Source organism: Oxyura jamaicensis, chromosome 5 (genome assembly GCF_011077185.1).
Source record: "Oxyura jamaicensis isolate SHBP4307 breed ruddy duck chromosome 5, BPBGC_Ojam_1.0, whole genome shotgun sequence".
Classification (NCBI taxonomy): domain Eukaryota; kingdom Metazoa; phylum Chordata; class Aves; order Anseriformes; family Anatidae; genus Oxyura; species Oxyura jamaicensis.
Genome location: NC_048897.1, coordinates 30,594,959 through 30,607,563, shown reverse-complemented (window position 1 = coordinate 30,607,563; position 12,605 = coordinate 30,594,959). Strand labels below are relative to the sequence as shown.

The window sequence follows — 12,605 nt, the reverse complement described above, 5'->3', positions numbered from 1 at the left end:
AAAGACATTACAGAGCATCTGCATACACTCAAAAGCAAGAACCTTGAAACAAAAGAATCTGATGGCAGAAGAGAGGTCGTTAGCTAACTATCAACAGGAATTTTTCATTCCAGTGAGAACTGGAATACCAATACAGCCTACTTCTCAGGCAACACCGCTGCTGCATTGTCTATCGCTAGGACTATGAGGGCTTATGCCCTGCACCATAGGACTTCCTGCTGAGGGGGTTAGGCTGACAGCAGCTGCTCGCTGCCACAGATTAAAAAAAAAACAAAAAAACAACTCATTTGAACTCTCACCTTCCCTATGCAGCAACATACTGACATTCCCAGTTAGAGCTAGATTCTTTGCAAGCAAAGAAGTAACAACACAGCTTTGCCTTCAGCTTTCACTCCTCCCTGCGTCAAGAGAAGCGCACGTACCTACCAAATGAGGGGTCTCCCACGCAATCTCAGTGGCCAAGCTGGGCCAGAAGAAGATGGCAGTGTGCTCTCCTCACATCACCTCCATGCCTTCTGCATAGAGGACCCAATCAAGTCCCTTAGCTACACACTTCCTTCCATCAATGTCTTTGCAAGTCTCTTCATTCCATGAGGCCTACAAGACTGTTCTCTCAATTTTCTGTTACTGAATCCCTCCCCTCCACAATTTCATGTCTTCCAGTGTTTCTGTCAACCCATCTCTGTCTTGCTATGATTTCAAGTCTACAAGCACTATCAGTTACATAGCTACCCACAGCACTCTTATTTCCCTTCTGCTGTCAAAGTATTCCCTTCATCCTTTTCACTGTCCAAATTAGAGTATTTTTTTTATTTTGCCTCTTTCCTCAGTCATGCACTCCCCACCAGATTTTCAGCCTGACCAACCCGATACCAGTTCCCATTTCACTGCAAGATAACTAATGTAAACCCTGTCACCAGACTAACACCCTTCACGATACACTTTTCTCTTCTACTGTGGCAACCCAGGGAAGACACAGGTCTGACTTGGCTGGTCTCTGTCATAAGTACTTGAACAGCCCGTGTGCAGCACTCCAGGAGACACGTATCACATGGATAGGTGCATGCATGCCCACACCAGGTACGCTAATATGAACAATTGTTTGAAAGAAGGAAAAGTGCTTCTCCATTTTAACAGAAACCCACGCCTGCAATCCCAGCTGCCTTGTCACCACCTTTGACTCATTCCTCAATCCCTCCCCTCCTCCAGTCTCCATTTCTCTCTGCGCAGAATCTCAACTGCTTATGAGAAAATTACAGAATGACATTACTTCTTCCATCCTTCCAGTCCCCTTTTGTAATTCCTTCCATCACATACAGAAGAATCTTGCCAATCCTTCAAAGCTTTCCACCTGCCCCAGTGATTTTATCCTTATTTCTTTTGTGCCAATTTTCAGTCCTTGTCATGTCAGCACACCTTTGTGTGCTCCTCTTTCCTCTCACAATACAAACACACATTAAGTTCTTACATCTCTACATTCCTCAGATGCTGTGGACCGCAGTTTGAATGTGTAGGGTGAAAAGGGGAAATACTTGCCATGACCTTGTTCTTCTGCCCAATCTTCTTCCCAGCTCTCAAACTGCACCATATGAACCAGCAGTCATTTTTCTTTTCTGACAAATCCAGTTTAGATCCTCTCAGCCTACCTTCCATCTCTCAAATCCTCCTAGAGCTGCCCTGTTTTCAGTGACTGCTTTCTGGTCAAAGCTCAGAACTAGTTTTCTAACCATCATCTTCCCTGCTGTAGCAAAGGTGGTAACATTTTTGATTTTTGAGTTGCTCTTCTCTTGGCTTCTGTGAATGACTTCTACCACTACCACCCCCAAATTTGCTTAAGGAAGCAAACGAACATCACCAAAACTTCTTCCATGCCAAGCTCTGTGCTTGCTGCCAGCTTTCAAATTATCTAATTGGTCATAAGCCACAGCTACATACACTCTCCCACCCATTGCTGCAAAAACAGGTGGGTTGAAGCAGCTTGATACAGCTGAAATTGTAGGTACTTGCAGGCAGTGCTGAGGAGTGGCAGAGTAAGCCAAAGCAACGATACTATGGGTGCAGGAAAACTACCACTGCAGAATCTAATAGCAAGCAACAATCTTTGATATGTATACCCTAAATGATAACAGATTGATGCATTGCTCAGTTACCAAAAAACTCCAGGATAACAAGCAGAAAGATCCAATCATACAATCCAATCTACCTGGGAAAGGCAGCTAGAGATCAATACACAGCATCTTTATCACATCCCTTATATGACATACAACTATGTTGCCATAGTAAGAGCTTCCTCCACCTTTATGCAAGGGTTGCTATAAAAACATCTGTGAAGATAGCCTATATTGGATGTAGCAAATCTGGCTCAAGGTTTGCTTCCCCCCCATGTAAAATGCATAAGCAAAAATCGTGACTATTCTCTTCACAGATAAAAGTCAAATGCAGCAGGTCACTGAGAAAACCTGCAACCCTACTCTGGCGCGACAGATCACACCGGTTCTCTGCCTTCCCTCCACACTCTCAACTGGGGGTTAATTTTTTTTTATTAAAATAAATTTAAAAAAAAGGCAATGAGCTGTGGGAAAATACTTTTTCAGCTAAATGAGCTTTACCACCCACAAAGAGACATGTCCCCAAGGGGCCCTCACCGCCCACAAGATGATGAGCACTTCTGTAAAATCTTACCCCTTCTGCTACAATGGTATCTCAAAATTCATCACTTTAACAATGCACACAAAAGGAATCAGCCCGCACTCTTCACTTTTAAGAACATCATCTCTCCTCAAGCTACACATCTCACCTCTCTGAATCTTAAAGCAAGCTTTAGCTTCCCAGCCACCAAAACATGAAAAGACAAGGACAGTCTATCAGCAAATACTATATACAAGTTTTCTCATACTCAGTGCTCACAACTTAAGAAATGATGCAAATAGCTAGCGGGACCTCCTGCACTGGGACCACTGAGGACATACTCCTGCACAGACCAGGAAATGTGGGACCAGTACCATGCTCATAAGCTTCCCCTTGAGCTCAGGTAACAGCTTTGCTAGTTTCAACGCTCCATATACTGAAAAAAAACAAACTACCTGTTTTAACAATTAATCACTGCAAGGTAGATTGTAAACTTTATACAGCAGGACCTTAAGAAATATATAAATAAATAAACTTTACCATGACCAAACATCTGCCATTTGTTCCCAGTCTAAATTGGTCTGGCATAAGCTTCTGCATCTTTAATTCCTTTTGTCTGTTAAAGGGTGCTCCATCAGAAATCTTTCCCCCGCTTAGGTATATCTAGACCCATCAAGTAAAAACTTCTACCTACTACTTCTTTGATTAGCGAAGTACATTAAGCTTATGTCATTCTATATTTGAAGTTTCTATCAGCAGATTCTTCCTCTATCAACTTTGAGCCCTTCTAAAGTACAGGCACAAAAGTTGCATGTGCATTTGCAAACCATCTGAAATGGTGTTACTAAGACCATATAAAGAGGTAACAACAGTTTCATGCTCTGGTATTGCATGGTTTATGTAAGGTCTTAGATCTATATCTGTGTCATCATAAGAATTCATGTTCCCTTGGTTCACATGCAATTTCCCCTCCCAAAAACATTTTCAGTGTCTATACTTGGCCCAGAACAAGACTTCACACCCTGCAAATGCAATACACAACTTGTCTCAAGGCACCTAACCTCACATGGGGCTGTGATAACACTTACCCATTTACTCACTCCATTGCTTAGATCATCATGGGGAATGAAGCAACTGCAGGAAAGATCTGTCCTCCAAACAAACAGATGGAGATTGCCTCTGTCACGCTCTATGTTTTAGTGTCTGCAGTCAGAAATGGATTGATGCAAGATCCCAAAGTCCTGGTTCTTTGAAAGGCCAATAGCAATAGACCAGTACCGCTGAACTACAGGCTACTAACCATGCTTACCAGCTAGCTTCTTTGAAGCACATTTTGCCTCTGGCCCAAGGTCGTTCCATAGAAACAGCTTCCTTTAACTCCCAGATTGTTTCAGTTTAATTCGGGGGTTTGAGTACCACACTGCTCCTGTTTGAGATGTGCCTCCACAAATACACATGAAGGTCTGTGTGCCAGGGCTGGGAACAGCAACCATGCAGTTGCATCCCTCATCTCTTCTGGGAAGCAATCATCTTAATCAGCCTTCTAGCAGAATGGCACAAGTGTCATCAGTACTTCAGGGTTCTGCATTTGGGACCTCTTAACCCTTTCATAGGATTTTCTCATATGGAAGATGGGGAAAGATAAAGTCATACACATTTTCAGCCACAGAAGCTCCTCTCATGTGGCAGCATAACCAAGGACACCACATTAAAACCATCTCCACAACTCCTGAAATGCAGCCAGTCACAGACAACATCTGTCACACTTGAGCAAATGCAGATCTTCCCAACCAGTGCTAATCTCAGTACAGTCACATTTCCAGACACCAGCCAAAATTCCCCTGACACCTAAGGCTTCATCAAGCATATCCTGTAAAACAAGTGGTCTGTACTCACTCTGACTGGAAAAGTTGGACTTGTTCTACTCTGCACTTGCAAATGAAGTTATAAATTACGCTCCTAACATACAGCAGCTAATCCATGCTTTTTCTACGGACACTTACACTATGCAAGCAGGTGATTGAAGGGTTTTTGGCTTTTCGGTTCAGCTTACCAAAAGGAAGTGAAAAGGAGAGACTCTTGGCACAAAATGAGGATCTTCATAGCAAGCCAGTAACAAAGCATTCTCCAGTACATCTGCTCTCTCTGACAAACCTTGGAAGAGCCATTTCTGCAGTAACAGTCACTACAAGGTTTTACAACAGGCTCAGCAAACTATCCCAACACGTGCAGCTAGAAGCAGCTGCACTTTCTGCTTCTACTGAAACTCCATTCTCACCTACAGTGAGCCTAAACATAATTTCTCTGCTCTTGAGCTCTCAAATCAGAGAATCCCTGAAGGTCAGGGATGGAAAAGACCTCTGGAGTTCCTCTAGTCCGACCTTCCTGGTCAACGTAGGCTGAATTACTTGTCACTACCACTCTGCCAAGCAGTATTTAACCTCTGGAAGCAAGGTATAAAAAAAAGGAACATGCTCCATACAAACAAGACAGCTGCTGCTTTTCCTTGTCTCCAAGTTTCTTCTTTCTTAGTTTATCCCACTCCTGCTGCTTGCTCCTCTTCTAGATATCATTCTCTCTGCACCCTGCTGTCAGGGCAGGACGCAACCAGCCTAATTTTATGCATCTAAAGGTACCCACAATAGAAAGGTACTCTTCCCAAGCTCCTTATATAATCGGTGATAAATAGACTGGCAGCTCCATGTAAGATTCAGAGCACCTAAGTTCAGCTCCTTTCAGATGATGAATCAGAGCAAAAGCCTCTCTAACGATACAGGAAGCTTAGTCTCCCAAGTCAGATGCCCAAAAAATTATAGTGTAAATACCCCCCACAGCGTACATAGCTGTAGATTCTTATTTCCCGTTGACTCACTTTCCCTCAATTAACACATTCCCAGACTTAACAGATTGAGGTGAACTGCGGGTTGAGCTACAAAAGCATAAAGAGAAGACAAGAACAAAAAGGACTGAGCAAGAGCAAGCTTTAAAACACTAAAGTATTTTGACTCTTCAGTTGCATCTTTACTGCGCAATATTTAAGAGGCATTTTGACCATCTCCAGCTCTCAGGTGTGAAGAGTCAGCTCTTACTGTATAAGGATACTGATAAACAAATACATTACTACAAGATTATTATTTAGAAATTAAACTGGTTTTGGAGATTCTACACAAGCATTGAGAGTGCTCTGGTCTCTGGAATCAAACAGGGGCATCTTATAGAGAGAGGTTCTCTCCTAAAATGATTATCCTTTTTATTCTGATGTGAGTTAATTCCCCTCTGCTCTTCAATTTCTAGGGCTCTGTGTTCTTTATGCCCCAATCAAAGACTTCAGACTGGATCTGTTCACAGCTGACAACACAAGTTGCTGTGCCCACGAGCACCTTTGCTGCTAAATGGAAGAAGCAAGTAAACAGAGACATAGAGCAAGCAGGGCATTACAAGCAGACAGCCAGATTGATGTTCTTCCATTCCAGCAGATGAAGTATCCTGACACTTTCTTGCTGCCTATGCTTTCTGTATGCGACAGTATACAGCAGAAGTGGACATCAAAATGAGGATGAGTAACTGCATAGATTCTCACTGTAGAGTCTGACATTTTGGATGGGAGGGAAAGGCTAACTGGAAACAACACAACCTTTATTATCACATTAATGCATATTAATAGCTTTCTTCAACACTACCTACCGTGCCCTTTCAGATGTCTAGCTAGTCAGAACTCGATCCCCTTCTGCTCAGAGCAGCATTTACCTGTACCAAAACCAGCATCACCAGCTTGGGGATTTCTGTGGGGTCCTTGCACAGGACTAGTATTTCCAAAGAGAGAGGGCCTGGGGGTCACCCAAATGCTAATGATATCAACTACCTTTCAGCCTTCATTGAGTCAATGACACACATTACTGCATGAGAAAAGGAGCAGTTGGACTGCCAATTAAAGCACAAAACAAGCAAGAACAAGTTCACAAGTGTCTTGCAATACAGTGAGAAATGAAAGGCCAGGTGTACTATAAGACAGACCTGCTAGGGAGAACACAGCATCTGTGGACCAGCTATATGAATCCTAAGTAGCCACAAGAACTTACTACCAGTGTTTTTTTTTTTTTTTTTTTTTTTTTTCCTTAAATGAAAACAAACTGATTCCAACATTCTACATGAGGGATTTCATTTGAAGAATGTTTACCAACCTCACTTTCTGACCACAGTCATGATGTGGTATTGCTTTGTAGCCATTGCTGCAAAATCTGTAAAGAAGTCAACGATGGATCTAATGCTAAGATACAGTTAACTCACAGCTGTCCATCACTGCCTTTTTACTGTTAGCTTGCTTTTCTGCCTCTTCATTTAAAACAACTACATTAAGTTGGATTGGCGTCTTGATCTAATCCTTGTCTTCACAACAGACAGATCTGTAGGGCACTACAATCAATGAACATACCTGTGTGGCTGGCTCTCTATGCACTGTATATCTGTTAGGCATTGCTTAATATGAAAAGATGCAAACTTTTGAGCCACCTCATTCTCTGTGGTCTCTCCATAGCCTACATCAGCAGTCACTAAACAACATAAGCTTAAAACATGTCTCAGGTTATTTTGTGACTGGCAAGCTATAGATGCCTATCACCTTCATGACAGGCTTGAGAACTGCTTGTAATTTTTGTGGAAGTACAGCCTCTTGTGCAGAGATATAAAGAAGAGAGGCTGTAGTGCTGAACTGCGAATGCATGAACTAGCTACAGTAGGGAGTGGAAAGTGTGCCTTCGTGGAAAACGTGCACAAGCCTTCCCAGAGAAAGTGAACTACATACCTGCTAATAGTGAGGAGAAACAATGGAACAAGGAAAGGAGGGATGCGAGGGATGCATTTTCCCCATCAACTCCTGCTGACCTTTTGGAGTTCTCGAGTCTTCTATTTCTGTCCTACCTTGTACAGTTCTGTGTCACTGCAAGCACATTTGAAGGGTGAGGGCATCTCAGAGCAGAATTCACAGCTCACTATGACACTTGAAGCGACAGAACAGCGTTGGGTAAAGGAGACTTGAACCATGGGAGAAATTCACACCTGTGATACCAGAGGATATGGAGAATCTGCCTGGTTTTGTTTCTAAGGCAACCAAAGCAGCCTCTCATCACAACCACTTTCATCATTTGAGCAGAAGTGAATTCTGGGCTAATTCTAGTAGCAGCAGCAACCAGTAGTCTTTCCAGTTACAGATACTGGGGACTCATCAACATCCATTTTAACTGGCCTTGGGTTAGAGCCACTGACTTGCATATGAACAAGTGAGCCTTTAACACAACTACGGTGTTAACAGATTGGGAACATGCACCAGGAAGCATCATAGCTTGTGAGTCTAGTTTATAAATTTGACTGGTGAAAGGTCATCATTCTAATTCTTATTAGGAAAACTATCAAGCTCTCAAATAAGTCTTCCTGTCACAGAAGGACATTTATCCACCACCTTAGCTAGTTTTTATCTCAATGAAGCTTCAAATGCTCTAGCAACTGTTAACTGTTAACTGTTTCTGGCAGAAGTACCAAAACAAGAAGCTGAGGTCCTACTTCACTTAAAGATGCATGACCTGGAATTCTCTCAGGAATTATCCCAGAATAATGGGACAGCTCATGTGATTTTGGGAGAACATCAAACATCACCTGGATATCACACTTGGAAGTTCAACATCCCAAAGCAAAGGCAGGCTGTCAACATTCCAATGTTACTGCATTTAAGACGGAGTCCTAGTTTCACCTATAGCCTCAGCCCTATTCCAGTGTAAGAGATAAACATCACAATCAGAATTACATAGCTTTGAAACTTAAGTAGAGATGTCCAAAGCTGTAATATTACCCCACCCGTAGCAAGTTATATGCTGAATAGGTGTAAACTGTAGAAAAACCTGTAATATCAAGTTTTTTTTTTTTTTTTTTTTTTTTTTTTTTTTTTTTTTTAAATATGTTAGCATTCTGTCTCTAGTCTGAATCTACTGCCCTGAAACAGCAAGGCAATCACTATACAACTGCATACAACTAAAAGTGTTGTATCATTCAGCCCCTAAGCCATGCTGAGTCTGGATCTCTCCAAGAGGTAGAGGACTTCAAGGAACTGTGATGGATTACATTTAAACAGATAAAATCTGGTGGCAGAGCCAGAACAGACACACAATCTGTGTCCATGCAAGGAAAAATATTTTACTTGCTGAGATGCACATCACCGCAAGATGCCTATTAAACCAAAGTAAGGTGAGACTGAAGCATTCCCAGTAAACTTACATATGATGGTCTCCTGCTGAGTAACAGGAACATAAACTGGTATCTGTGTCAACTTTTAAGGCTTCCTGCAAATGTTCCTTGGCAAACACTAATTTTCTTCCCCTGAGCTTGCACTAAACTGAAACCAAAACCTTCTTTGTTCTACTATACCACCACCAGCAAGTTTTTGTCCATCCTGAAGTAGTCAGATAATTATCACAAAGCCTAAAGGAAAAAGCTCATATGGGTGAACAAGAGGTCAGAAGCACTTCAGTGGGAACAACGGGAATTTTTTGGATTATATTTACTCATTTTTAATAATGTATTAAGAACTACATTTGTCTACTACTAGAAGACAAGGAACTTGCACAGCTTGGCCCTCAAATTATGTTGTAAGTGTCCTGCTCACAGTGTGACTTAGGACAAAGAAATTTGTAAAGAAAACTTTGGGCAGAAGTACTCTGCCTTAAGAAAAAAAAAAAAGCAGTAGGAGGTGGTAAACAATACAGAGCTGTGTCTTCCTTGATCCAGAGTCAGGCATGTTACAATGCTGAACTCTGCAGCAGTACTAAATCCCATCAAGAAAGGTGTAACCTCATCCCACAGAACAGCTCTTTGGTATCTCCTAAGAAGCACAAGTGCCTATAAGAAAAAAAAAAAAAAAGAAAATAAAAGAAAAACGCACACTGCTGGCTAGACTAGGAGACAAACAGTCCCAAGATGCTGAATTCCTCTGCATGCAATCGGCCATTTCTATCAGATGAGAATGCCAAAACACATTTATTGCTTTCACCAACTTTCTTTTCAAATATTTTTTAATTTGACTAGTTTTCACTTTATGAATATTTCCTTCGAGGCCATAACCCCATCGCTTATGGCAGTTCAATGAAGAGAGGACAATCCAGAGGGCACCTTACAGCCCACACCACCAAGAGCTTCAGAAGAGCTGCCAAATGAACTCCCAGTTTTTTTGACGAGTCTTGAAATAAAATGGGAATGCCGAAGACTGAAAAATATGCTAGTGTTATACCAGTATTTTAAAAGGTTGAAATAGGATGAGACATGTCAGTCTTGTCATCCTGACATTGATTCCAGACAAAATAATGAAAAAGCTGATATGAGACTCAGTTAATAAAGGAGGACAGTGTAATTACTGCCAATCAACATAGACTTTACAGGAAAATATAACTTGTCAAACTACCAACACTTTTTGGTGTGATTACAAGTTTGAATGCTAAAGGTAACAATGTTGATGTAATAAATATTCGCACAATGTCTTACCTGGTGCCACAAAGCGCAGCGACGCAGCGTACCAGATCAGCTAACTGTTCGGTCTGCACTGAACCAGTACACCAATAGACAAGATGGGCAGGATGCTACTGGGACTCGGTTTTGTTCCGATGCTACATGCAAATTAGGCTGCTGGCACGCAGATTATCTGCCTGTCGTGTTGACTAGTATCGCTTCATTTCCCCTGCCCTGAACTCCCACCTGCTTTATCCATCTGTTGCCACCTTTCCTTACCTTTGCCTGGAAGTGCTTTGGAGCAGGCATAGTTGCACATCCCTGACCTGTACAGAGCAATCTCTAACCCTGGCCTAAGCCCTGCCTGACATCTCAGAGCCCGGCCGCACTAACAAAGCCATGCTGCCAGATCTACACTGTGGTACTAGCCCATCTGCTTTGGTAACTCATTTTTGGTGGCTCATTAAAACAGATTGCTCTACAAATTTATTCACAAGACACCCTTACCTAGCACGGAGATATTGTCTGTAACAGTTGCACGAGAACAACACTTGAATAATGGAAAGTTGTTCATACAAAGCAGAAATCTGAAAGTATGTACAAAACTTGACAGCAAGAGCTTTGACATTAAGAAATTCAGTCACACCACGAAGTAAATAACAAACCCTTAAGATTTGTCTGCTTCTTTTATTTCTTCTCCTCATACAGCAATAAATGGGGCAAGGGACAGAAGTGTAATCAATTCCTTATTTCTCTCCAAACAACAGCTTTCACTGACACACGACCACAGAAGTCTACTGTCCATTTAAGCAAGCTGTCAGGGTAGGAATATGTTTTTTTGGCATATTTTCTCAAATCCTGTAGAGGTTGCATAAGAAATACACTTGGCATTTGTGGGTTTAAAACCTAACTCAGAAGTGACAGCCTGGAGATACAGTAGGATGAAACAATGTAAGGCGCTCAAGCTTAGATTAGCCTGTATTAAGTGGAAGATGATTGATTTTTTCCTCGGCCAAGGCTGGCAACCTCACCCATAACTGCCAGGCCAGGGGTTAAAGTACTTTTGAGCTTGAGTAGATGTTTTTCCACTACAGTAGTGAAGAAAGAAGCTTTGGCAGAGGCTAACTGAAAAGACGACATACTATCAGCACTGCAACCTTCAACAGCTCCAAAACATAACATCAAAAATGCCAATGCTGCCGGCTGACCTAATGAGCACAAATTCTCTATCCCACCACTGCTACCTCATTTACCAGTTCTCATCCTTCACACCTCCACCTAATATTTACATCTTCAACTTTCCTGGTTTCTGTAACACATTAACACGTTTTTGAACGCAAGTGAAAAACATTTTTCAAAGCTGAAAGCGTAAGTAACAGACTAAAATAAACAGAGCATTGACACAAAATTATGACAAGGAACTGCTACATTAGTAGAATTCATTTTTTTTTTTTTTAATATTTAAGTCAATAATGTCTTTAATGTGAAATCCCATTCATTTCCAGCATGAAGAATGTTCAGCACAGTGCCATACCGAAAAGATAGGTGATGTCAGTTGGAAGCCCCATGACTACAACTTCTGTCATCTTTTGTTAATCTTGGCATACATACGACAAATAGAAAATGTGCGTTTTGGGGCTCAAATTCCATAAAACATGCAAGGAAAAAAAGCCAGGCTGTTTCCCAGCCACTAAGGAATAGGCAAATTGTGAGGAAGGCTAGAAGAGGGTTGAAGGCAGGTGTCTCCTGTAAAGCTGGGCCACAGAAAAGATCTGCAGTGTTGCCTGGCAGCAAGTAATTATCTGCCAGTGTGCTGTTTCCACGTGCCAACAACCAAAGCCCACACAGACAGCAAGCATGGGAAAGTACATGCGTCAGCTAAAGCTTCAGGCTAGTTCCACTGCTTCCTAAGAAAAAAAGCGGAGGTGCTTTGGAGCCTAGCCTTTGGTTAATCTCTTTGCTATTACTGCAACAACGCCTATGAACCATACATGCACTCAGACAAAATGTCCAGAGACACAAAAATCCAGGAGATGCTTCTGGCACTTAAAAGCTAGAAATCAAAGACAAGAGAGCTGTCATCCTAAATGAGCCATGCAAAAACAGCAACAGCTCCACCCCAGAACGTTTAGGAAATATCCAACAGGCTGATGAGAGCAGGTTAGATAAATCCTGTCCGAAATGGTTTAGGTATAGTTGATCGTACTTTGGAATAAGGAAAAGGGTCTCATTGGCTCTCAAGAGACCTTACAGCAGTCATTTGAGGGATGTTCCTGTGACTGCTTACAAAAAGGAAAGCAGCACATCCCTAACTGTCCATACCTCTTCCCTCATTCTCCCCCAAGCTCCAAAGTGACTCCTCCCTGCACTGGGGTTAATTACAGAGCAACTCAGACCCAGACGAACAAGCACCCTCAAGAATCACGTTATCCAAAGCCATTTCATTCATGAACTGCCAGAGTGCCATAACTCCTGTTCCCTCCTCCATG

At 42.0% G+C, this 12,605-nt stretch overlaps 1 protein-coding gene across 2 annotated transcripts in view; it reads right to left on the bottom strand.

Annotated features, from left to right (window-relative positions):
• The window catches only part of AMBRA1 (autophagy and beclin 1 regulator 1), a 118,438-nt gene that overhangs the window by 62,459 nt on the left and 43,374 nt on the right, over nucleotides 1-12,605 (bottom strand). The gene's annotated exons all lie outside the window — the stretch shown is intronic.